We start from the raw sequence: 22,876 nt of genomic DNA on the forward strand, positions 1-22,876 counted from the left end.
CCATTTTTAAATGGCATCCCGGTCTCTCGCCCCCTCCACCCCCCATACGCGACTGCCGAATCTCTCAAAATCAACTCACCTATGAGGGGGTCCTCGGTTCCCATGCACCCCACTGCACCCGTGTAGGACATCCCCGGGCCCAATCCCCGTCATGGGAAAATGCCTGCTTGGTACCGTGTCAGTACCAGGCTGGCACCCAAGTGGCGCTGCCAGGTTGTTAGGCTGGTGGTGCAAGGCTGGCAGTGCCAGGGTGCCATGCTGGCAGTGCTAGGGGAGCACCAGCAGTGTCAGGGTGCCACCCTGCCCAGAGAGTAAACACTTGGGGACCTCCGATCCATTGAGAGACCCCTCCAAGTGCTGTTCCATCTGGTCATCACTTGTGGAGACTAGCACTGAACAGCGCTCGCCCGAGGTCTCAGAGGCAAAGGGGTTAGATCCCAATGCCTCTGGTAGATCAGAGGCGAGCTATCTTACTCTAATATGCAGATCTGCAAAATAACGATACTGCCCACAATGGACACGATTCAGATCGTGATGTCTCGCGAGTTAGCGTCAGACCTCGGGAGGCATGGTGAGCTGGGACGATCACAGAAGAGGGATCTCCCAGCATCTACCGGCTGCGTCACGCTGCCTTTCTGGCCGTGACATGGCAACACGGCCGGTAGTTCATGCCCTCAAAGTGTGACAATAGAGCGAGCACTGTCAAATCTTTTTTTTGGGTAGATTTGAGAAGAGATGACGTAGCAAAATTGGAGTAGCAATCAACGCTTGATACTGTGATTTTTGCATTTAATTGACATTAAGGATGTTGCTCTTTTGGCAAGGTGCCCATTCGATAAGTCTCACTAGAGATAGCATAGCCAAACATGAGTAAGAATTTGTTATTCTACGAAATTCATTCTCAATTGAAGTCATATTCCTTTTTTTCTTCCCTCACCCCTTGACAATCATCCATCTTTCCTCCTCACTCCTGAAACTGTTCACCCTTCTCCCTTGAACTGAATTGCCCCATTTTGAAGTTTTGAAATTTTAAGTTTGTGTGATGTAGCTTGGAGACATCTTTCATGGCTGCCCAAGCCAATATCCAGCTTCAACTTTCTCACCCGATCCTCCAGCTCGGGCCAGGTGAGAATGGTGCAGTGCAGCAGGTTCCCGAGTCGTTCTGCTGAATACTGAAGCACCAGGAAAAAATAAGTCTTGCCCCCTTTATACTGCACTGACTGCTGTAAAGCAGGTAGGTTTAAAGGCCCAGGCCACTTCAGGAAGCCAGGGAGAAGATAAGTGTGCAAGGTACATGAGTAGGAAGGGGAGGGGGCGGAGGATGGGTTGGGGGAGGGGGTTTGGTTGAGTAGGCAGTGGGAGGGTAGGGGAGTTGGGTGGTCAGTGGAGGTCAGTCAGAAGGTAGGTAGTCAGGGGGGGTGGGGGTGAATGGGTAGTTGGGTTGATGGGGGTGTAGTCGGTGGTCAGTACCATAGGTACCCAGGAATTAGCAGTGGTTTTAATACATAACTTTTGCTGGAGAACTATTCTGGTAAGACAACAGGAACAATCTAAAGTAGCAGATGATTCCCAGTGCAGGGTAATTGCCCATCGGAGGTTTGAACAGTCTGGGCAATTCCTGTGCAGTTCTTGCATGGGAACTTCCAAGGGATGGAACCTCCAGGGTACTGAAGATCAAAGGTTACGGGCTGAGAAAATAACTCGCATGGAGAGGCTCTTTGCTTGGATTTCAAGAAGACAAAGGGAGAGACCAGTTAAGTCCTTGGAGTTTAGAAGAATGAGAGGCGATATGATTCTTCGGAGGTCACACAGGGAAATGTTGGGATGCTGTCTCCACTAATGGGAGAGAGTAGGTCCGGAGGGCATTGTCACAGAATAAGGGGGTGCTCATTTAAATGGATTTGGGGAAGGATTTCTTTTCTCAAAGAGTGATGAACTTTTGAATTCTTTACCTCAGGAAACTGTGGAGGATGAGTACTTGAGTGTTTTCAAGGCTGAGATCGCTAGGTTTTTAATCAATAGGGGAATTAAGGGTTACGGATAGAAGGCAAGAAAGGTGCGACACGTTGACAGTGGTTAGCACTGCTGCCTCACAGCTCCAGGGATCGAGGTTCAATTCTGGCCTCAGGTGACTGTCCGTGTGGTGTTTGCACGTTCTCCTCATGTCTGCATGGGTTTCCTTCGGGTACTCCGGTTTCCTCCCACCATCCAAAGGTGTGCAGGTTAGATGGATTGGCCATGCTAAATCTCCCTTTAGTGTCCCAAGATGTGTAGGTTAGGTGTGGTTACGAGGGTAGGACAGGGTAGAGTGCTTTTTCAGAGGGATGGTGGGCCAAATGGCTTCCTTCTGCACTGTATGGAGCATATGATTTCTATGCAAAGTGAACTTACTGTTAGATCAGCCATGATCTGATTAAATGACAGAACAGGCTCTAAGGCCTGAATGGCCTAATCCTGTTTCCATTTCTTATAGTCTTATGGTCTTAAGAGGTTCACAAGCTCTCCAGGTCCTTAGTGTGATGTAAAGAAAGAACTAGGATATCAACTGTCTTCATTTGTTAAGTAACTTTTGTTGCTTAATATCGAGTCATTAAGAGCCACCTCATTTGAAATTTGTCTGGTCTTGGAATATTTTACAAAACAGGAGCACTTACTCCAGAATAAGGCCTGCATGCCAATGACCTCCACTGCTGACCCTGTTAGAAAATGCAAGGTCAGTGGGAGGTTGCCTAACTTGTGAGCTCACAATGGATGTTTATGTCACTAACGTTACATCTAGGTATTGTGTCAGATGGCACAAACTGCGCTCAGGTGGTCTGGAGGTGAGGAAGAAGTTGGGGCTCCCATAGAGGTTTATTGACCGTGCCCCTGTGCACCTTTGTCAAGGGACCATGCCAACAAGATTTTTAAAATTATATTGCCTCCCTTTTGTGCTTCCAAATCTGACCCCCCCTATTTACTTCAATGGAAAGTAAAATCAGGGTGGATAGAATGGATAGTACGAAGTCTTACAACACCAGGTTAAAGTCCAACAGGTTTGTTTCAATGTCACTAGCTTTCGGAGCGCTGCTCCTTCCTCAGGTGAATGAAGAGGTATGTTCCAGAAACACATATATAGACAAATTCAAAGATGCCAAACAATGCTTGGAATGCGACCATTAGCAGGTGATTAAATCTTTACAGATCCAGAGATGGGGTAACCCCAGGTTAAAGAGGTGTGAATTGCATCAAGCCAGGACAGTTGGTAGGATTTTGCAGGTCAGATGGTGGGGGATGAATGTAATGTGACATGAATCCCAGGTCCCGGTTGAGGCCGCACTCATGTGTGCGGAACTTGGCTATAAGTTTCTGCTCGGCGATTCTGCGTTGTCGCGCGTCCTGAAGGCCGCCTTGGAGAACGCTTACCCGGAGATCAGAGGCTGAATGCCCTTGACTGCTGAAGTGTTCTCCGACTGGAAGGGAACATTCCTGCCGGTGATTGTTGCGCGATGTCCGTTCATTCGTTGTCGCAGGGTCTGCATGGTCTCGCCAATGTACCATGCTTGGGGACATCCTTTCCTGCAGCGTAGGAGGTAGACAACGTTGGCCGAGTCGCACGAGTACGTACCGCGTACCTGGTGGGTGGCGTTCTCACGTGTAATAGTGGTATCCATGTCGATGGTCTGGCACATCTTGCAGAGATTGCCATGGCAGGGTTGTGTGGTGTCGTGGTCACTGTTCTGAAGACTGGGTAGTTTGCTGCAAACAATGGTTCGTTTGAGGTTGCGCGGTTGTTTGAAGGCATGTAGTGGGGGTGTGGGGACCTGGGATTCATGTCACATTCCATTCATCCCCCACCATCTGGCCTGCAAAATCCTACCAACTGTCCTGGCTTGATGCAATTCACACCTCTTTAACCTGGGGTTACCCCATCTCTGGATCTGTAAAGATTTAATCACCTGCTAATGCTCGCATTCCAAGCATTGTTTGGCATCTTTGAATTTGTCTATATATGTGTTTCTGGAACATACCTCTTCATTCACCTGAGGAAGGAGCAGCGCTCCGAAAGCTAGTGACATCGAAACAAACCTGTTGGACTTTAACCTGGTGTTGTAAGACTTCGTACTGTGCTCACCCCAGTCCAACGCCGGCATCTCCACATCATGAATATAATGGATAGCCGATGGTAGGAAAATGGATCATTCTTTAAACCAGTGTTCCTTCAAAATCGGGGGCGCGACCCGTGGGTGGGTCATGGGCGGGTGTCGAGAGGGTCGCGGAGCCGTTGTCCATGGCGCTCCCGATCGTGCAAATCCCTGCGCAGCAGCCGGCTTTTCATAACGCCGGCTGCAAGCGGCTGCGAACATGTAAAAAAAAATTCCCCCACATTGCGCATGCGCGCATGATCATCGTGCGCGCATGTGCAGTGCGGCCGCTATTTTTTTAAACGGTTGCAGCTTTTTGTTTCACAAGTTCTGTCGTGGTTTTTACTCATTTATTTTATTCATTTAATTTTTATTTTTTTCATTCATTTAATTCATTTTATTTTTTTTACAAGTTGGGGGGGTTGTATCCATTTTTTTCATTTATTTTATTCATTTTATTTTTTTTTACAAGTTCGGGAGGGTTTTATTCATTTTTTTCATTTATTTTACTCTTTTTTTTTACAAGTTCGGGGGGGGGGGGTTTATTTGTTAAAATATTACAGGAAAACAATTCAGAACTTTGGACAGATGGAGACTCCATACTTTCCGACACCAGAAGGCTTCACCTTCATCCAACAGGTTCCATTGGAGGAGCCTGTAGGAGGGACAAAGGGACCCAAAACCATTTCCTCCATTTTTGGTAAGAGGAAATGGTGGGTCGCTCAGGTCGGCCGGCATGGGTCGCGAAGGTCAGCCGGCGTGGGTCGCGAAGGTCGGCCGGGTTGGGTCCTGAAGGTTGGCCGGTTGGTAAAAATGGGTCCCCGGAAATAAAGTTTGAAGAACACTGCTTTAAACGGTATTAATTTTTAGCTCTGCGACTGTGTATTTTAGTAATATTAAGTTACTCTAGGAATTGGAAATTATCAGGCAGATGTTTAGATGATAAAATATTCAGACACAGGTTGGCTTTATGCTTCCTCAATAGCTATCTCAGCTGCCCTACGAGAACAAGGTCACACTGTGTAAAGCAAGTGATAACATCACCTGTAGATAGGCCTTGTTCATTAATCTCTCTGTTTCCAGTTGAATGTGAGTTATTCTGGTAGAACCTTCAGTTAATTAATTGAATGTGGAGGAGGTAATGTTATGAAAAATGTGGATCTTGACACAGCAAGTTGGAAAAATGGTATAAAAAGGGAATGCCGGGGTAATAGCTCAGAAATGGACAAGGCCACTCCCCAAGCTGGACTATGTGTTGGGCCAGTTAATTCCTGTGAACTCAATCCTTTAAGTATGTGTCCAATTATTATTTCTAATTGTTACCTTGTCTGCATAATTCCTTTCATTGGCAATAAATGCTTCTGAACTTTATTATCTGAAGAAATAATGAATGAACTTAAAAGAACATTCTTAACAGATTTGATATCAACATTCTCTGACTCCTCCACGTCAAGATGTCATCAACAGTACTCACCGACGGAAATAAGGCAGAAACCTTCGGTCAAGCAGGGATGTATCATCGCCTCCACCCTTTTTTCCCACCTTCATTGTCACCATCTTCCACCTTATCAAGAGCAAGCTTCCCAGATCAGTGGACATTCTTTACAGGATGGATGGAAAACTTTTCAATCTCAACCGGTTGAAATCCAAGCTGAAACCGATACTGACAGCACTTGTGGAACTCCAGTTCTTCTTTGTACCTCTGTCTTGGCTAAATGCTGAGTTCTCCTCTTTGCCTTGCTGGTGATGTCATTTTGCCAGGCACGCAGAGCTTTCCTTTTCTTGTCGATGAGGTTTTGAATGGCGTGGTTGTTTTTGTTGAACCACTCTTGGTATTACCTGGTCTTGTAGCCTATGGTTTCTTTACAGCTTGAGATGATGGCTGTCTTCAGCTCTTTACAGTTTTCCTCTACTCCAGAAGAATGGACACTTTTGAGATTTTGGAGAAGACATTCTTGGAAGTTCACGAGCATGCTTGGCTATGAAGATTTGTACATTTCAGGTTCTGAAATTCAGATTAACTATGAATTTCTGTGGAAATGTTTGGAGATGGGAGGAGACAGGAATTAGAACACCAAAAGATTTATTTCTTGGGGGTCTTTTTGCAGGATTAAAGGAGCTGGGAGTGAAGCATGGGCTGGAGCAGGGGAAAATATTTAGATACATGCAGGTTCGAGACTTTGCCAGAAAGGAGATACAGAGCTTCCCAGTGGAGCCGGCTTACACATTGCTGGAGGGGGTGCTACGGCAGGGGGACTGGAGAAGGGGGTAGTATCGGCGGTTTACGGGGCTATTTTGGAGGGGGAGAAGGCGCCACTAGAAGGGATCAAGGCAAAGTGGGAGGAAGAGTTGGGTGAGGGTTTGGAGGAGGGGTTCTGGTGTGAGGTGCTCTGGAGGTGAACGCCTCCACCTCGTGTGCGAGGTTGGGGCTGATGCAGCTGAAGGTGGTGTATAAAGCGCACCTTACAAGGTCGAGGGTGAGCCAGCTCTTTGAGCGGGTAGAAGATGTGTATGAATGTTGTGGGGAGGCCCCGCAAACCACGTTCATATGTTTTGGTCCTGACCAAAGCTGGAGGATTACTGGAAGGAGGTGTTTAGGGTAATCTCTAAAGTGGTGCACATGAAACTGGACCTGGGCCCACCGGAAGCCATATTAAGGGTGTCGGACCAGCCGGGGTTGGAAACGGGTGCGGAGGCAGATGTTGTAGCCTTCGCCTCGTTGATCGCCCGAAGGCAGATCCTGTTAGGGTGGAGATCAACCTCTCCACCCTGTGCCATGGCGTGGCGGGGGGACCTGCTGGAATTCTTAACGCTTGAAAAGGTCAAATTCGAACTGAGGGGAAGGATGGAAGGGTTCTACAATTCATGGGCGTTATTCATTGTGCACTTTCGAGAATTGGATCACATCAAACATTAGGGGGGGTTGGGAGCTGGGAGGGTTGGGGGGAGGGGGACTGTATGTGTTAATGGTGACTATGGGTGATTCCTGATTCCTTTTTGTCATTTATTTATGTTAACATGCAGGCCAATGTCTGGGGTTTGGTGGGAGGATGGGATCATTGTTATTGATATGGGGATTGACATTACATTCATTACTGATTATTGTTGGGTGTAAATTTGGGAGAAAATGTGTAAAAGGAGAATAAAAAAATATTTTAAAAAAACTATGAATTTCTGACCACAGGTAGATGAGCTGCTGGGAGCGGTTTCCAGCCAGTTTGGGGACGGAACAGACTGGATTTAGGGCCCATTTTCAAGCCCTTCCCCCATATGGATCCTGAAGAGGACTGCTTAGTCAAGAAGAGAGCTGCCGAAACGCTCCCCTGTTCGTATTCCAAGACAAAGACGACTGAATCAAACTTCACTGCCCACGTGCCGTCCAGATCTCACGGTCCGGTTCCTGTCATCTCTCACCGCAGGGCTTGTCTGTGTGAGGACGCGTTGGTTTTCTTTATGTAGACATTTGGTGCAGGACACTTTTAACGTGGGTATGCCGTTTTATATCAGCAGACACACAGTCCTTGACCGAGGGTAGGTCTAGTTACATTGGCAAGGGAACCACGATGACTGGGGTTCTCCCTAATGCTGCGGCCTTCATCTGTCATAGCAGCCGTTGATACCATACGAATATCTTCCAGTTGATCCGCCGTCGAAGACTTGTTTTGGATTGCGCTTTGTCTGATTCCTCCCTTCCGACCTTACCGTCATGGGTGACCCTGCCAAGAGCTTAAGGCTCCCAACGACATTGTTCTCAGGATTAACTGAACGTTCAAGCCTCTCCACCAGGGCAAGGTGGCAATCTAAGGAAAGGTGCAAAATAAAAAGCTTCCCACTAAATTGTTAGTGCATCAACAAAGTACTCTTAATTAGTATAAAACTGCCTACAGACTTCCTGTTTGTTGTCACAAAAGTCATTACAGGTAAGGTAATTAGTCATAGTCCACTAAAGATCATAAGCATGTCTCCCCATTACAGAGAGACAATTGGTTATATATAGCCTGAGGGCGACCACTCCACAAGTATGAGGGAAGACAATGAGGGAGACCTCTCGGCCTTTTGGCTAAGATCAAGCCAGAGATCCGATGTAATGTCTTTTCTTGTCAGCTTGCATCTGATATGTCTCTTTTGTGGGCACCATGAATTGGAATCAATTTGATTTTGAAGCAAGCAAGGAGATGGATTAGGGGCTTGCCCTGCCCACTCTGCATTGGCTTTGTGACTCTGAGAAAGGAATGAATTACCTCAGCCAGTGCAGTGATTGAACCTGCAACATTGGTGTCATTCTATATCAGAGTCTAACCGTTTAGCCAACTGAGCTAACTGCCCCCCCCCCCCCACAAAAGAAAATCATTGCAAATTCCCAATAACATATGTCGTTGATAACTAGAAGAGGAGGGGAAAAGTCCTGATGGTTTGAAATACTATACCAACCAATAACTAAACAGTAGCATAAAAGATGTTCGAAACTTGGCATAATGACATTTAGAGTACAGTTTTTTGTCAGTGATATTTATCATCAGGCAACCTTTTTAGCTTTCGTCTCTGCCAGTGATGTACTGCTAATTTACATTTCTATATTAGATTTTGGAGATCATGCTGTTAGCTGTAATAGACAAAATCCTTGAGAGCAAAGAAGCTAATCTAACTGAGCACCATTTTACAGGGAGGATTTGAATTATGCTGACAAACTATTGAGTTCCATTGGCAGATTAAAATAATGACTGCCTGGGAAATTAATTTTTAAATAGGCTTAAAAATTATAATACTGTATTCTGGGTAACAAAAGAAAATCATTAAAATTGTCGGGTCATCAGTTTTTTTTTACAGAGAAAAATGTCACTTGACTGAAAAGCTAAGACCATTATTCAACTTTGGCTGGAAGCAATGGTGACAAATAGTAATGGAAATATGGCAGGTCTTATACATAGCATTATGATTAGTTTAAACTGGAAAGAAATGCACATAATGCGCTTATGGCACAAAGTTGATGTATTATAATCTGAAGCCATGGTTAATTACACACATCACACAACTTTCATTTAACCAGTTCATAGAATCATTACAGCACTTGGAAGCCACTTGGCCATTGTGCCTATGCTGGTCTTTGAAAGAGCTATCCAATCAGTCCCATTCACCAGTTCTTTCCAACCAGCCCTACTGAAACATATTGAATGTTCTATAAGTATATTAATGAAAAAACGTAATTAGAAGAGATGGGGCAGGATTCTCTGTTGCCTGACGCTGATATCGCAATTGGTGATTGGGCGGAGAATCCTTCCCGACGCCCAAATAGAGGGCGGGGCCGGTTTGACGCTGTATTTTGAGTCTCCGCCCCCTCTGAAATGACATCATCGCGTTGCACGCCGCACGCCGTTGGAAAGGCATTGCCGCATCATCGGAAGCGCCTCCCCTGATGATCCGCCCCCGATGGGTCGAGTTCCCAACGGCGCGGAACACTTATGCTATTTTTTTTTGTTAACTCGGGTGGCGGCTGCAGACTGTGTCCAGCTTCGCCACAGTTGGGGGGGGGGGGGGGGGGAAGCCATGCCACTGGCCGGGGGCTTCGGCGAGGGCTGGGGGGGGGGGGGGGGGGAGGACTGGTGGCGGATGGTCCGGGGGTGGCAAAGGGGGTTACTGGGGATCATTATTTGGCAGGCCGGGTCCATGCACAGCCGCCACAGGCTACCGCTGTGTGCATGCACGGCCATGGATCCTGCCATTCTCCAGCTGTTTTTGCCGTGGGAGTCGGGAGCTTTACCCGGCGCGGCTGCTAGCCCCCCAACGGTCCCAGAATCGGTGCAGCTGCTGCGCCATATCTTCTGGCATAAAACGCCACTGTTCCCACGCCGGCATTAGCACTTAGTCTGAAAATCAGAGAATCCAGCCCATGAATTAAAACATTTTTTTTACATTGCATGATGTGGTCTAGCACTTCAGACACAGAAAAGGAAAACTTAACGCGCTTAACTCCTGATCTCGAATCAGCCATGTTGCAGACTTGGTTGTTGAACCATAGGAACAGGGATGCCTCGTGTTCAGCAGGAGCGACAATGATCTCAAACCTTTTACTTCTACTTATGATTCCCACTCTTCACAACATGGGTTTGGGTTCTAACCAAATTTGAAGCACGGCGAATGAAGAAAGTTAGAAACTCAGTCCACTTGTGCCACTTGTATTGTTAGTTTTCCTAGCCTGATTACGTGGTCATCCAGACTACGATGGATATCTCCTGCACCTCCGGGCGTCTCAGACTCGGGAAGGGGAATCTGTGCTGTCTAGGCTGTCCCAACCAAGATTTCAGGCTGCTCTCTTTGAGCTCCTACACCTCTTCCTGCCGCTGCTCCTTGTGGGTTCTGCCTCTGCCCACTGTTTTCAGAGCTGTCGGCTTCCCCCACTCTTCAACTTGAGCTCAGAGCTTCTGGCTCTAGCCCCCCACCCTGTCCTGAAGACGCTGCTCTCCCCATTGCCACCTGCAGGTGAAGGCCCAGCTGACAGATCTGTTCTGTAGCCATAGGGAATGCTCCAGAGAAGGCAAGGTCTTGTGTCCAGCCCTGTGTCCAAGTTTGGAGTCAGGGCTCAGTGCAGCTCTCCCGCTACCCATCCTTCCCTTTTCAACTACATATCCAATTGTCTTTTGGAAGTTATTATTGAATCTGCTTCCACTATCTTTCAGGTAATAGATTTCAGATAACTCCGAAAAAGAAAAATTATTTTTGTTTCTTCACTTCTTTTTTGCCGTAATCATAAATCTGTGTCCTCTGATTAAATACTGGAAACAATTTTACTTACTCTTTCAAACACTCTCATCGATTTGATCATCTCTATTAAATCTCCCTTTAACCTCTCGAAGAAGAGCTATTCCAGCTTCTCTAGTTGCTCCACATAACTGAAGTTCCTCATCCCTGGTGTCATTCTGATGAATTTTCCACACATTCTCTCCAAAATCTTGACAGCGTGTGGACAGTGAGCTGCCCAGAATTGGACACCATACTAACCAGCAATGTATGCGAACTAGTAATGTATGCTATCCAGTAATGTACGCTAATGAGTTATGTACACTAACCGGTAATATAGGGCGGGATTTTCTGTGTTGCATGTTTTTTGGCGGCTGAGGCAGACCGCCAGCGGGATATATTGGTCCCGCTGTTGTCAATGGATTTTCCCATTAAATGAACCCCTCAACGCCAGGGAGCCCGAGGTGGGGTTGCGCCGTCGGTGGGACCGTATATCCTGTCGGATTAACCGGCCGATAAATTCCGCCCATATTCTACTCTTTTGTTTTTAAAGTGTTTTCAATATGTCTTGCCACCTTCAAAGGATTGTGATGTGAAGTCAATACTTTCTGTTCCTGCATTCCTTTAAATTTTTACCACTTAATTTATATTCTCTCTCCTTCACTTCACACTTTTCTATCTAAAATTTCATATAGAACATGGAACTGTACAGCACAGTACAGGCCCTTCGGCACACAATGTTGTGCCGAACTAGTCTGAAACTAAGATCAAATCAACCTACTCCCAATCATTCTAGTGGACTCCATATGCCTATCCAATAACCGCTTGAAAGTTCCTAAAGTGTCCGACTCCACGACCATAGCTGAGAGTGCGTTCCATGCCCCAACCACTCTCTGAGTAAAGAATCTACCTCTGACATCCCTCCTATATCTTCCACCATGAACCTTATAGTATGCCCCCCTTGTAACAGCTACATCCACCCGAGGAAAAAGTCGCTGAACGTCCACTCTATCTATCCCTCTCATCATCTTATACACCTCAATTAAGTCACCTCTCATCCTCCTTCGCTCCAATGAGAAAAGCCCTAGCTCCCTCAACTTTTCCTCATAAGATCTACCCTCCAATACAGGCAGCATCCTGGTAAATCTCCTTTGCACCCTTTCCAATGCTTCCACATCCTTTCTATAATGAGGTGCCCAGAACTGCACACAATACTCCAAATGTGGTCTAACCAAGGTCTTGTACAGTTGCAGCATAACCTCACGGCTTTCTTCACAGCTCTATCCACGTGGGTGGCAACTTTCAGAGATCTATGGACATGAACTCCGAGATCTCTCTGCTCCTCCACATTCTTCAGAACCCTGCCGTTAACCCTGTAATCCGCATTCAAATTTGTCCTACCAAAATGAATCACCTCACACTTATCAGGGTTAAACTCCATCTGCCACTTTTCAGCCCAGCTCTGCATCCTATCAATGTCTCTTTGCAGCCTACAACAACCCTCCACATTATCCACTACTCCACCAATCTTGGTGTCATCAGCAAATTTACTAACCCAACCTTCAACTCCATCATCCAAGTCATTGATAAAAATCACAAATAGCAGAGGACCCAGCACTGATCCCTGTGGTACACCGCTGGTGACTGGGCTCCAGGATGAAAATTTACCATCTACCACCACCCTCTGTCTTCTATGTGATAGCCAGTTACTGGCCCAATTCGCCAAATTTCCCTCTATGCCATGCCTCCTTACTTTCTGCATGAGCCGACCATGGGGCACCTTATCAAACGCCTTACTAAAATCCATGTATAGACATCAACTGCTCTACCTTCATCTATACACTTAGTTACCTCCTCAAAGAATACAATCAAACTTGTGAGGCAAGATTTACCCCTCACAAATCCGTGCTGACTATCCTGGATTAAGCTGTATCTTTCCAAATGATCGTAAATCCTATCCCTCAGGCGGCCTATAATTCCCAGGGCTATACCTATTCCCTTTCTTGAACAAGGGGACAACATTCGCCTCTCTCCAGTCTTCTGGCACTATTCCTGTAAACAGTGAGGACATAAAGATCAAAGCCAAAGGCTCTGCAATCTCATCCCTCGCCTCCCAAAGAATCCTAAGATATATCCCATCAGACCCAGGGGACTTATTTATCCTCAGGCTTCTCAACATTTCTAACACATCTTCCTTCCGAATATCTACCTCCTCCAGCCTACCAGCCTGTATCACACTATCCTCCTCAACAACATGGCCCCTCTCCTTTGTGAACACTGAAGAAAGGTATTCATTTACGGGCTCTCCTATATCTTCAGACTCCATGCACACGTTCCCACTACTGTCCTTGACCGGCCCTAACTTCACCTTGGCCATTCTTTTATTCCTCACATAAGTGTAAAAGGCCTTGGGGTTTTCCTTGATCCTGCCCGCCAAGGACTTCTCATGTCCCCTCCTAGCTCTCTTAAGCCTTTTCTTGAGCTCCTTCCTAGCTATCATGTATCCCTCAAGTGCCCTAACTTAACCTTGTTTTCTCATCCTTACATAAGCCCCGTCTTCCTCTTGACAAGACATTCAACCTCTTTTGTAAACCATGGTTTCCTCACTCGACCATTTCCTCCCTGTCTGACAGGGACATACATATCAAGGACACACATTATTTGCTCCTTGAACAAGTTCCACATCTCAATTGTGCCTATCCCTGACAGTTCCTGTTTCCAACTTATGCTCCCCAATTCTTGCCTAATCGCATCGTAATTACCCTTCCCCCAGTTATAAACCTTACCCTACCGTATGTTCCTATCCCTCTCCATTGCTATAATGTAAGTCACCGAATTGTGGTCACTATCTCCAAAGTGCTCTCCCACAACCAAATCTAACACTTGGCCCGGTTAATTACCCAGTACCAAATCCAATGTGGCCCCGCCTCTTGTCAGTCTATCCACATATTGTGTGAGGAAACCCTCCTGCACACACTGGATAAGAACAGTCCCATCCAAACTATTCAAATTATTGTGGTTCCAATCAATATTTGGAAAGTTAAAGTCCCCATGACAACTACTCTGTGACTACCGCACCTATCCAAAATCTGCATTGCAATCTTTTCCTCCACATCTCTGTTACTGTTTGGGGGCCTATAGAAAACTCCTAACAAAGTGACCACTCCTTTCCTATTTCTAACTTCAGCCCACACTACCTCAGTAGACAGATCCTCCTCAAACTGCCTTTCTGCAGCCATTATACTATCCTTGATTAACAATGCTACTCCTCCACCTCTTTTACCACCTCTAATCTTACTGAAACATCTAAACCCCGGAACCTCCAACAACCATTCCTGCCCCTGTTCTATCCACGTCTCCATAATGGCCACAACATCATAGTACCAAGTACCAATCCATGCTTCAAGCTCGCCGACCTTATTCCTGATGCTCCTCGCATTGAAGTAGACACACTTCAAACCATCTTCATGCCTGCAGATCCACTCATGTGACCTTCGTACCTTCCTCAGTACTGCACTACCCTCAACTTCCAGAACTCCAGCAACGCTATCTCCTGGACTACAAATCAGTTTCCCATCCCCCTGCCAAATTAGTTTAAACTACCCCCCGAAGATCTGTAGCAAATTTCCCTCCCAGGATATTGGTGCCCCTCTGGTCCCACCTTCCCCAGAATGTGCTTCAATCATCCAAGTAACTGAAACCCTCCTACCTACACCATCCCTGTAGCCATGTGTTTAACTGCACTCTCTCCCTGTTCCTCACCTCACTAGCACGTGGCACTGGTAGCAAACCAGAGATGACAACACGGTCTGTCCTGGCTCTCAGCTTCCACCCTAGCTCCCTGAATTCCTGTTTTACATCCCCGTCCCTTTTCCTACCTATGTCGTTGGTACCGATGTGTACCACGACTTCTGGCTGCTTCCCCTCCCCCTTAAGGATCCTGAAAACACGATCAGAGACGTCACGGACCTTGGCACCCGGGAGGCAACACACCAACCGTGAGCCTCTATCGTTGTCACATATGTCATGCGTCAGCCCATTTCACCACTTTATCTATATCCTTGTTAAGTCTGTTACTCTTTGCTACATTAATATATTGTTAGCTATTATTGGAGGGCTGTTAGATATAAAAGCAAGGTGCTAGATTTCTTACAGGAATTCCCATTAGCAATGTACCCGAGTTAACACCAACACAAAATTGTGCGTATTTACCCATGACAGGATAATTGGTTTGTCTGGTAAGTTTGCAAGTCTTATGTACATATTAACATTGTTGGTAACCTGTACACAGCCAAGTTCCTCCAGATCTGTACATTGGATGCATTTCTCCTGGCCTTCCTGAGTTGACTTGCTAAAGTCCTGATTCTCTAGCCCATTAGATACTGATCTAATTGATTCTCCAGCCTTTCTGTTATCATGCATCAAAACTTCATAAAACATGAATGATCTTTGGACAGACAGGACACAGAATCATATAATCTCTACAGTGCAGAAGGAGGCCATTCAGCCCATCGTGTCTGCATTGACCCTCCGAAAGAATGCTGTACCCAGGTCCACTCCCCATCCATCCCACCCTATCCCCATAACCTAGCCTGCACATGCCTGGACATGAAGGGGACTTTGAGAGGAAACCGGAGCACCCGGAGGAAACCCACGCAGACATGGGGAGAATGTGCAAACTTCACACAGACAGTCACCCAAGGTCAGAATCAAACCCGGGTCTCTGGTGCAGTTGGTAGCAGTGCGAATCACTGTGAAACCATGACGACAAATCAGGTCTGCATGGTTAGGTCCACCATGAACCACTTACACTGTTCATGGACTAGCCTTCATAGCCGAGTACATTTTTGTGAAATCACATCAGAAACCTTAAAGCCCAAGATGCTATGCTGACTCCTACATAAATATATCTTATTCATGCTTATATGCCCATGAGTATTGATACAATTGTGAAGTATATGATTACTATGGATTAGGACCGTTTCTTTTGGTTTATGAGATTATTGTAATTTGGGACTGTATGTTTAAATGTAGACTAAATGGAAGGAGCCATGGGTGCCTCTGCTGGAGTCTGTCTGACAGTAAGCTCGAGTCGTTTAGTTGACTCCTGAATGACCCTTTCACACCTCTTATGGACTGATCTGATCTCTTCACACATCTTCTCTACTGAATAGTACTGCATTCCGTATGTTTCACCCGATGCCTGTGTCTATGTATTTACATTGTGTATTTATGTCCCATGTACTTTTTCTCATGTATGGAATCATGAATCTGGATTGTATGCAGAACAATACTTTTCATTGTACATCGGTACACGAGAATAAAACAAATCCAATCCAATCGATCAAAAGGAAAATCCTAATGTGTTATTTAAGGGCAAGAGCTAAACGGCAACACCTGAGGATAATGACCAAGATCATGAGGAGTTAAACAAGGTTGGAGGGTTAGCCTAACCGAAGCTAGAGAGATAGTCCCCAGGAAAACTCTCACTATGAACAATAATATTGGGAAAGAAAAGAACAGAAGTAATGCTCTTGATATTTGCGGATCAATTTGGACTGGTTACAGGAGGAGTTAGTGTCCAATTAAGAGGCCGAATAACAGCAAAACTGAGGTTTTTGGCTATCAGGAAAAGTAAAAAGGGGCAACCTATGTTGGCTGTGTGAAGTATAAGTTGCCTATGAAAGGAAAATAGTGTTTGTCTTTAGCATTAGTATCGTAAAAGTTCTTTTAAAATGAGTCATCCTTTCAGTTAATAACTGGTAGCTCGAATTTCTCTTTAAACCATTATCAGTCTCTACGGAGCTCATAAAAGTATATATATATATACATATATATATATACTTTACTCATACAATTTTATTTGGAAAAATTAATGAGATTAAAGATGACTGATTTTACTGATGCTGTCTGTAAGAAGGAAAACTGGTTTGTCTGTTGTACATACATATTACAAACCTCCTGCAGAATATTATCCTGTACTGGGAGATTTCCAGTATTCCCTAGATCTATTGCTGATCCCGCCATTTCGCAGAAACTGGGCAAATCAACAGTGAGACTCACTCGTCAGCATCCCACAAGGATCCAACATGTTGAAATTTTATTGTACACTTCTGAGCAAGAGAAAGGCACACCAGTTAAAATATACAGATCAGGCTCTGAAGTGGAAATCAGAGCTTGGCTGCTATTTTAACAGTATTCCTGAACAGGGAATTAGTTGTGGGTTTGCTGCCAGGTCCAGTGGTCAGGGCCTGAAGAGTCTCAGTGACATAGATCTGTGGTTTTTCTCATAAAGCCGGGCGGAAACGAGCGGGATGGATTTCTTCAGTTCCTGCTGGCAGCTTTCTACTGTCTGATACAGTTCTGTGCTCCCATCGACCAGCCAGCTGCCTGCCGGCCTGCCTGCGCAATTCATGCTCCAAGTAATTATCTTTCCACTCATTAATTTCAATTACAGAATTACTTCTCACTGTAGTGTTACACTGCATTCATTTAGTTTCTCTTGCTCTTTATAAAATTAAACATACTGGTTGAAGAGTGTGACATACTCAAATATGTTAAATTGATATACTTCCACACAGCAAGTATTAACACGGTGAAAAGCATTTATTTAAAACATTTCATAAATATTGCATTTAGTTTCAAAACCATACATTAAAGGTGAACTATATTATAAAGTGTAACACTTAACACGAGAGTATTAATTGTGGAAAGTTATATTGTAATCTCTTGTTCAATGAACTGCCAAGAGATTGAGGATGAAATGCTTGATGCCAGAATACTGATGGTGATTGGGTGAAGGTCCCTCTATCATCAGGGCTGCTACAGAACTTTGGTGCACAGTTAATGTGGTGCATAAATGCCGATGAGGCTAAGGATTCGAATTGTACTTCAACACACAACTTGGCAATTGCCCCAAAGGAATACCCATCCTATCAGCAAAATGGTAGATTAGATAGCCTTAACGTTTTGACCTTTAATGAGCATTGTGCGTTCCAGTAACATTAGTGATGTATCATCAATGACGACAGGCGAGAGTCGGAAGAGTAAACTGTGGCTTTAATCAGCTAAAAGACACCTGCTGGCAGCCGGTCCCAGAATGAGGGCAGGGCTGGAGGTTAGCCACCTTTATACTTGAGCCCGAGGGCGGAGCCAGCAGGGACCAACCCAGACATGTAACAAACAGTAAGAACAGTAAGTACAATAAGTAAGAACAGTAAGTACAATATAATAGTGGTTTACCACATTGACCCCCTGTTAAAAAAGAGTCTGGTGGGGGTGAAGTGGACGGGTTGAATTAGAGATGGAGTCTGTGGGGGCTTTGACCTTCCGCTGTGATCGCCTCAGTCCCGGCTGTGGTGAGGACACTGGTGTCGAATGAAGTGCTGGGGCCTGTGTATCCAGGAGCGTGTCGTCTTCCGGATAAGTAGCAATGGAGGGAGACGGTGTAGAGTCGTGAGTAGCAACAGAGGGAGACAGTGTAGAGTCGGGGGTAGTGGTGATGGTCGCTGGGGAACCTGCGGGTGCCAAGTCCCGAAGGGAGACTGTGTCCTCCCACCCGTCATGGTGTGCCACGTAGGCATATTGGGGGTTAGCATGGAGGAGAAGGACCTGTTCGATCAGAGGATCTGACTTGTGACTCCTCGCATGCAAGACCCCCGAGGTGGACTTCCTGGGGAAGACAAACATTCTCGCATGAGGTGTCGCATTGTTGGCAGTGCACAGGAGCGACCGGATGGAGTGGAGCGCATCGGGAAGGACCTCCTACCAGCGGGAGACAGAGAGACTTCTAGACCGTAGGGCAAGAAGGACGGCCTTCCAGACCGTCGCGTTCTCCCTCTCCACCTGTCCATTTCCCCGGGGGTTGTAGCTGGTAGTCCTGCTTGAGGCAATGCCCTTGCTAAGCAGGAACTGACGCAGCTCATCACTCATGAAGGAGGAACCCCGATCGCTATGGATGTAAGTTGGAAACCGAACAAGGTGAAGAGGCCGTGCAGGGCCTTGATGACTGTGGCAGAGGTCATGTCAGGGCACGGGATGGCGAAAGGGAAACGTGAGTACTCGTCAATGATGTTGAGAAAGTACACATTACGGTCAGTGGAGGGGGGGGGGGCCCTTTGAAATCGATGCTGAGGCGCTCAAAGGGGCGGAAGGCCTTTACCAGGTGTGCTCTGTCTGGCCGATAGAAGTGCAGTTTGCACTCAGCGCAGACCTGGCAGTCCCTGGTCATGGTCCTGACCTCCTCGATGGAGTAAAGCAGGTTGCAGGCCTTGATGAAATGAAAAAAACGGGTTACAGAGGTCATTGTGGAGGGCCCAAAGTCGGTCTACTTGTGCGCTGGCACACGTACCGCGGATAGGGCATCTGGGGGCTCATTGAGCTTCCCAGGCCGATACAAGATCTCATAATTATAGGTGGAGAGTTTGATCCTCCACCGTAGGATTTTGTCATTCTTGATCTTGCCCCGCTGTGTGTTATTGAACATGAAGGCAACCGATCATTGGTCAGTGGGGAGAGTGAATCGCCTGCCAGCCAGGTAATGCCTCCAATGTCGCACAGCTTCCACAATGGCCTGGGCTTCCTTTTCGACGGAGGAGTGTCGGATTTCGGAGCATTGGAGGGTACGGGAGAAGAAAGCCACGGGCCTGCTCGCCTGGTTGAGGGTAGCGGCCAGGGCAAAGTCAGGCGCATTACTCTCCACCTGTAACGGGATGGACTCGTCTACTGCATGCATTGTAGCTTTGGCAATATCTGTTTTAATGCAGTTGCAGGCCAGGCGGGCCTCAGCCGTCAGGGGAAAAATGTGGATTTAATGAGTGGGCCTTGTCCGCATACTTGGGGACCCACTGGACATAATAGGAAAAGAACCCCAGGCATCTCTTCAGGGCCTTGGGGCAGTGGGGGAGGGGGAGTTCCAGGAGGGGGCGATGCGGTCGGGATCAGGCCCTAGGACTCCGTTTTCCACAACGTAGCCAAGGATTGCTAGGCGGTTGTGCGGAAAACGCATTTCTCCTTATAGTGTGTGAGGTCAAGGAGCTTGGCGGAGTGGAGAAAATGTTGGAGGTTAACGTCATGGTCCTGCTGGTCATGGCCGCAGATGGTGACATTATCCAGATATGGGAACATGGCCCGCAGCCCGTATTGGTCAACCATTCGGTCCATCTCCCGTTGGAAGACCGAGACCCTCATTGATGACGCCAAAGGGGACCCTGAGGAACTGGTAGAGGCAGGCATCTGCCTTGAAGGCAGTGTATTGGCGGTGCTCCGGGCAGATAGGAAGCTGGTGTATGCGGACTTCAAGTCAATAGTGGAGAAGACTCGGTACTGCGCAATCTGATTGACCATGTCAGATATACGGGGGAGAGGGTACGCATCGAGCTGCGTGTACTGGTTGATGGTCTGACTGTTGTCATGTGAGAGTACCTTTAAGACATGGATGTTTAAGCAATGTACCTTTAAGAAAACAGTGATGTCAGAGAGTAGATGGAGCTGGGCTTTAGGTCAGCCATTTTGCAGGTTTTAAGTTTCAGTTTTGGAAAAACAGCTTGTGTGTGTCTGTGGGTTTCCAGAGAGCTGCAGTTTTTGCAGTTTAGTTTTGCATGTTTGAAAAGAGCTTGTGAGTGTTTGTGTTTTGCAGTGAGCTGGATCTCTGCCATGAAAGACTATCTCTGGATCATTTGGATGATTTAAACTTATAATAGTGAAGCCTTTAACCTGATGTGATTTTGTTGAAGGTGTTAAGTCTCTTCGAAATTTGAAGGACCATTTTAAGGAATTATTTACTGTTGCAATATTTTCGGAGTTATCTTTGAAGTAAGGGGTGTTAAGAGATCGAATGTTTATTTTAAGATGTTAAGTTGAGTTCATGGAATAAACATTGTTTGGTGTTTAAAAACCCACGTGTCCATAAATGTAATTCCACACCTAGGGAAAAGCTGTGTGCTAGGAAAAGCAACAAATCCATTAAAGGGAGAGGTTGGTTGAACTCCATGATACATTTTGGGGTTCCGAAAACACCTCGCCCATAACACTGTAGTCGATGGCCATCCAGTGCTTCTCCCCAGTTTTGACAACCACCACTTGGGCTCTCCAGGGGCTAGTACTGGCCTCTATGATCCCTTCCCGCAGGAGTCGCTGGACCTCCGACCTGATAAAGGCCTTGCCCCGAGCACTGTGTCGTCTGCTCCTAGTGGCGACGGGCTTACAGTCCGGGGTGACGTTAGCAAAGAGCGGGGGTGGGGCGACCTTAAGGGTCGAGAGGCTACAGACGGTGAGAGGGGGCAGGGATCCAACAAACTCCAAGATAAGACTTTTGAGGCGGCACTGGAAATCTAGACCTAGTAGTAGGGCAGCGCAGAGTTAGGGGAAGACGTGGAGCTTGAAATTTTTATACTTGATTCCCTGTACTGTAAGTGTTGCGACACAGTACCCACGGAATGTGATTCGGAAGCCAGGGAGACCTTCTGGGTTGCGGGTAAAATTGGGAGGGAGCAGCGCCGTACAGTATCTGGGTGAATGAAACTCTCCGTGCTCCCGGAGTCGAAGAGGCAGGTCGTCTCGTGGCTGTTGATCCAGACGGCCATCATGGATTTAGTGAGGTGATGAGGTCGAGATTGGTTCAGGGTGGTGGAGGCGAGCTTCGGACGGTGGGTGGGCTGATCGAGGATAGCGGAGGCCAGCGTACGATCTGGTGAGCAGGGGATCCGGGAGGCGGCGGGTTGATTCCAAGATGGCGGCCCCCACGGGTCGCAAGTGGCAGATGATGTGGAAGATGGGGGCAGTCCCCGCGGGCTACACGCAGCGCTGCTGGGTTCAGAAACAGGTCGGGCCTAGCAGACTTTAGAGAAGTGGTCCTTCTTTCCGCACCCGTTGCAGATCGCGCTCCTCGCTGGGTAGCGTTGTCTGGGGTGCTTACCCTGGCCACAGAAGTAACATTTTGGGCCCCCGGAGGTGGCGGGTCGCTGCGCGGCACAGGCTTGCGGTGCCCCTGGGTCGGGTGATGGCGGCGCCCACGAGGGTGCCGCGTGGTCGGAGGTGTAGGCATCCATGTTATGGAAGGCCACTTCCAACGGGTCCGAGAGCTGTACTGTGTCTTGGAGGTCGAGTGTACCCCCTTCTAGTAGGCGCTGGCGGATGTAATTAGATTTTATGCCTGCGACGTAGGCGTTCCGGATCAGCAATTCGGTGTGCTTGACAGTCGATACTGCCTTACAACTGCAGTTCCGGCCGAGTACCCGCAAGGCGCGCAGAAATTCAGCTTGCGGTTCTCCGGGGCGCTATCTCCTCGTGGCAAGGAGATGCCTAGTGTACACCCCGTTGACTTCCTTAACATACTGCCCCTTCAACAGCGTTATCACGATCTTGTAAAAACTTGCGGGCTCACCCGGGAGTTGAGGACTCGCAGCTTGTGGGTCTCAGTGACGGCGGCGTCAATGTAAGATTCGAAGCAGCTTAGCCAGTGTTCAAACGTGGCAGTGAGGTCGGCTACTTGGGGGTCCAGCTCCAGGCGATCAGGCTTGAGCGATGGATCCATCTTAAAATTTTAGCTGATTAAATTGATGTACCATCAATGACGACAGACGAGAGTCGGAAGAGTAAACTGTGGCTTTAATCAGCTAAAAGACACCTGCTGGCAGCCGGTCCCAGAATGAGGGCAGGGCTGGAGGTTAGCCACTTTTATACTTGAGCCCGAGGGCGGAGCCAGCAAGGACAACCCAGACATGTAACAAACAGTAAGAACAGTAAGTTCAATAAGTAAGAACAGTAAGTACAATATAATACAGTGGTTTATCACAATTAGCTTCCTCAGCACCTCGCACACGTGCGATCTGTGCATTTTTATCACTTCTACGCACCTACTGAACCCTGAATTTGCTGCCATCTCTTCTTAATAAGAGCCACTACCTCATTAGCACATGACATTTACACTATAGTTCCCAAAGGTTCTTATCAGGCACTAAATTCCAAATATTTGATTTTCACCGGTGAAATTTTGTTAAAAAGATTTTTTTAAAAAG

General features: G+C 46.9%; 1 protein-coding gene and 1 pseudogene across 2 annotated transcripts in view; one reads left to right on the forward strand and one right to left on the reverse strand.

Annotated features, from left to right (window-relative positions):
- Nucleotides 1–22,876, reverse strand: part of LOC140389822 (uncharacterized) — a 344,727-nt gene that overhangs the window by 193,030 nt on the left and 128,821 nt on the right. The gene's annotated exons all lie outside the window — the stretch shown is intronic.
- LOC140390931 (U2 spliceosomal RNA) lies at nucleotides 8,168–8,380 on the forward strand (annotated as a pseudogene).

Source organism: Scyliorhinus torazame, chromosome 14 (assembly GCF_047496885.1).
Source record: "Scyliorhinus torazame isolate Kashiwa2021f chromosome 14, sScyTor2.1, whole genome shotgun sequence".
Taxonomy (NCBI): domain Eukaryota; kingdom Metazoa; phylum Chordata; class Chondrichthyes; order Carcharhiniformes; family Scyliorhinidae; genus Scyliorhinus; species Scyliorhinus torazame.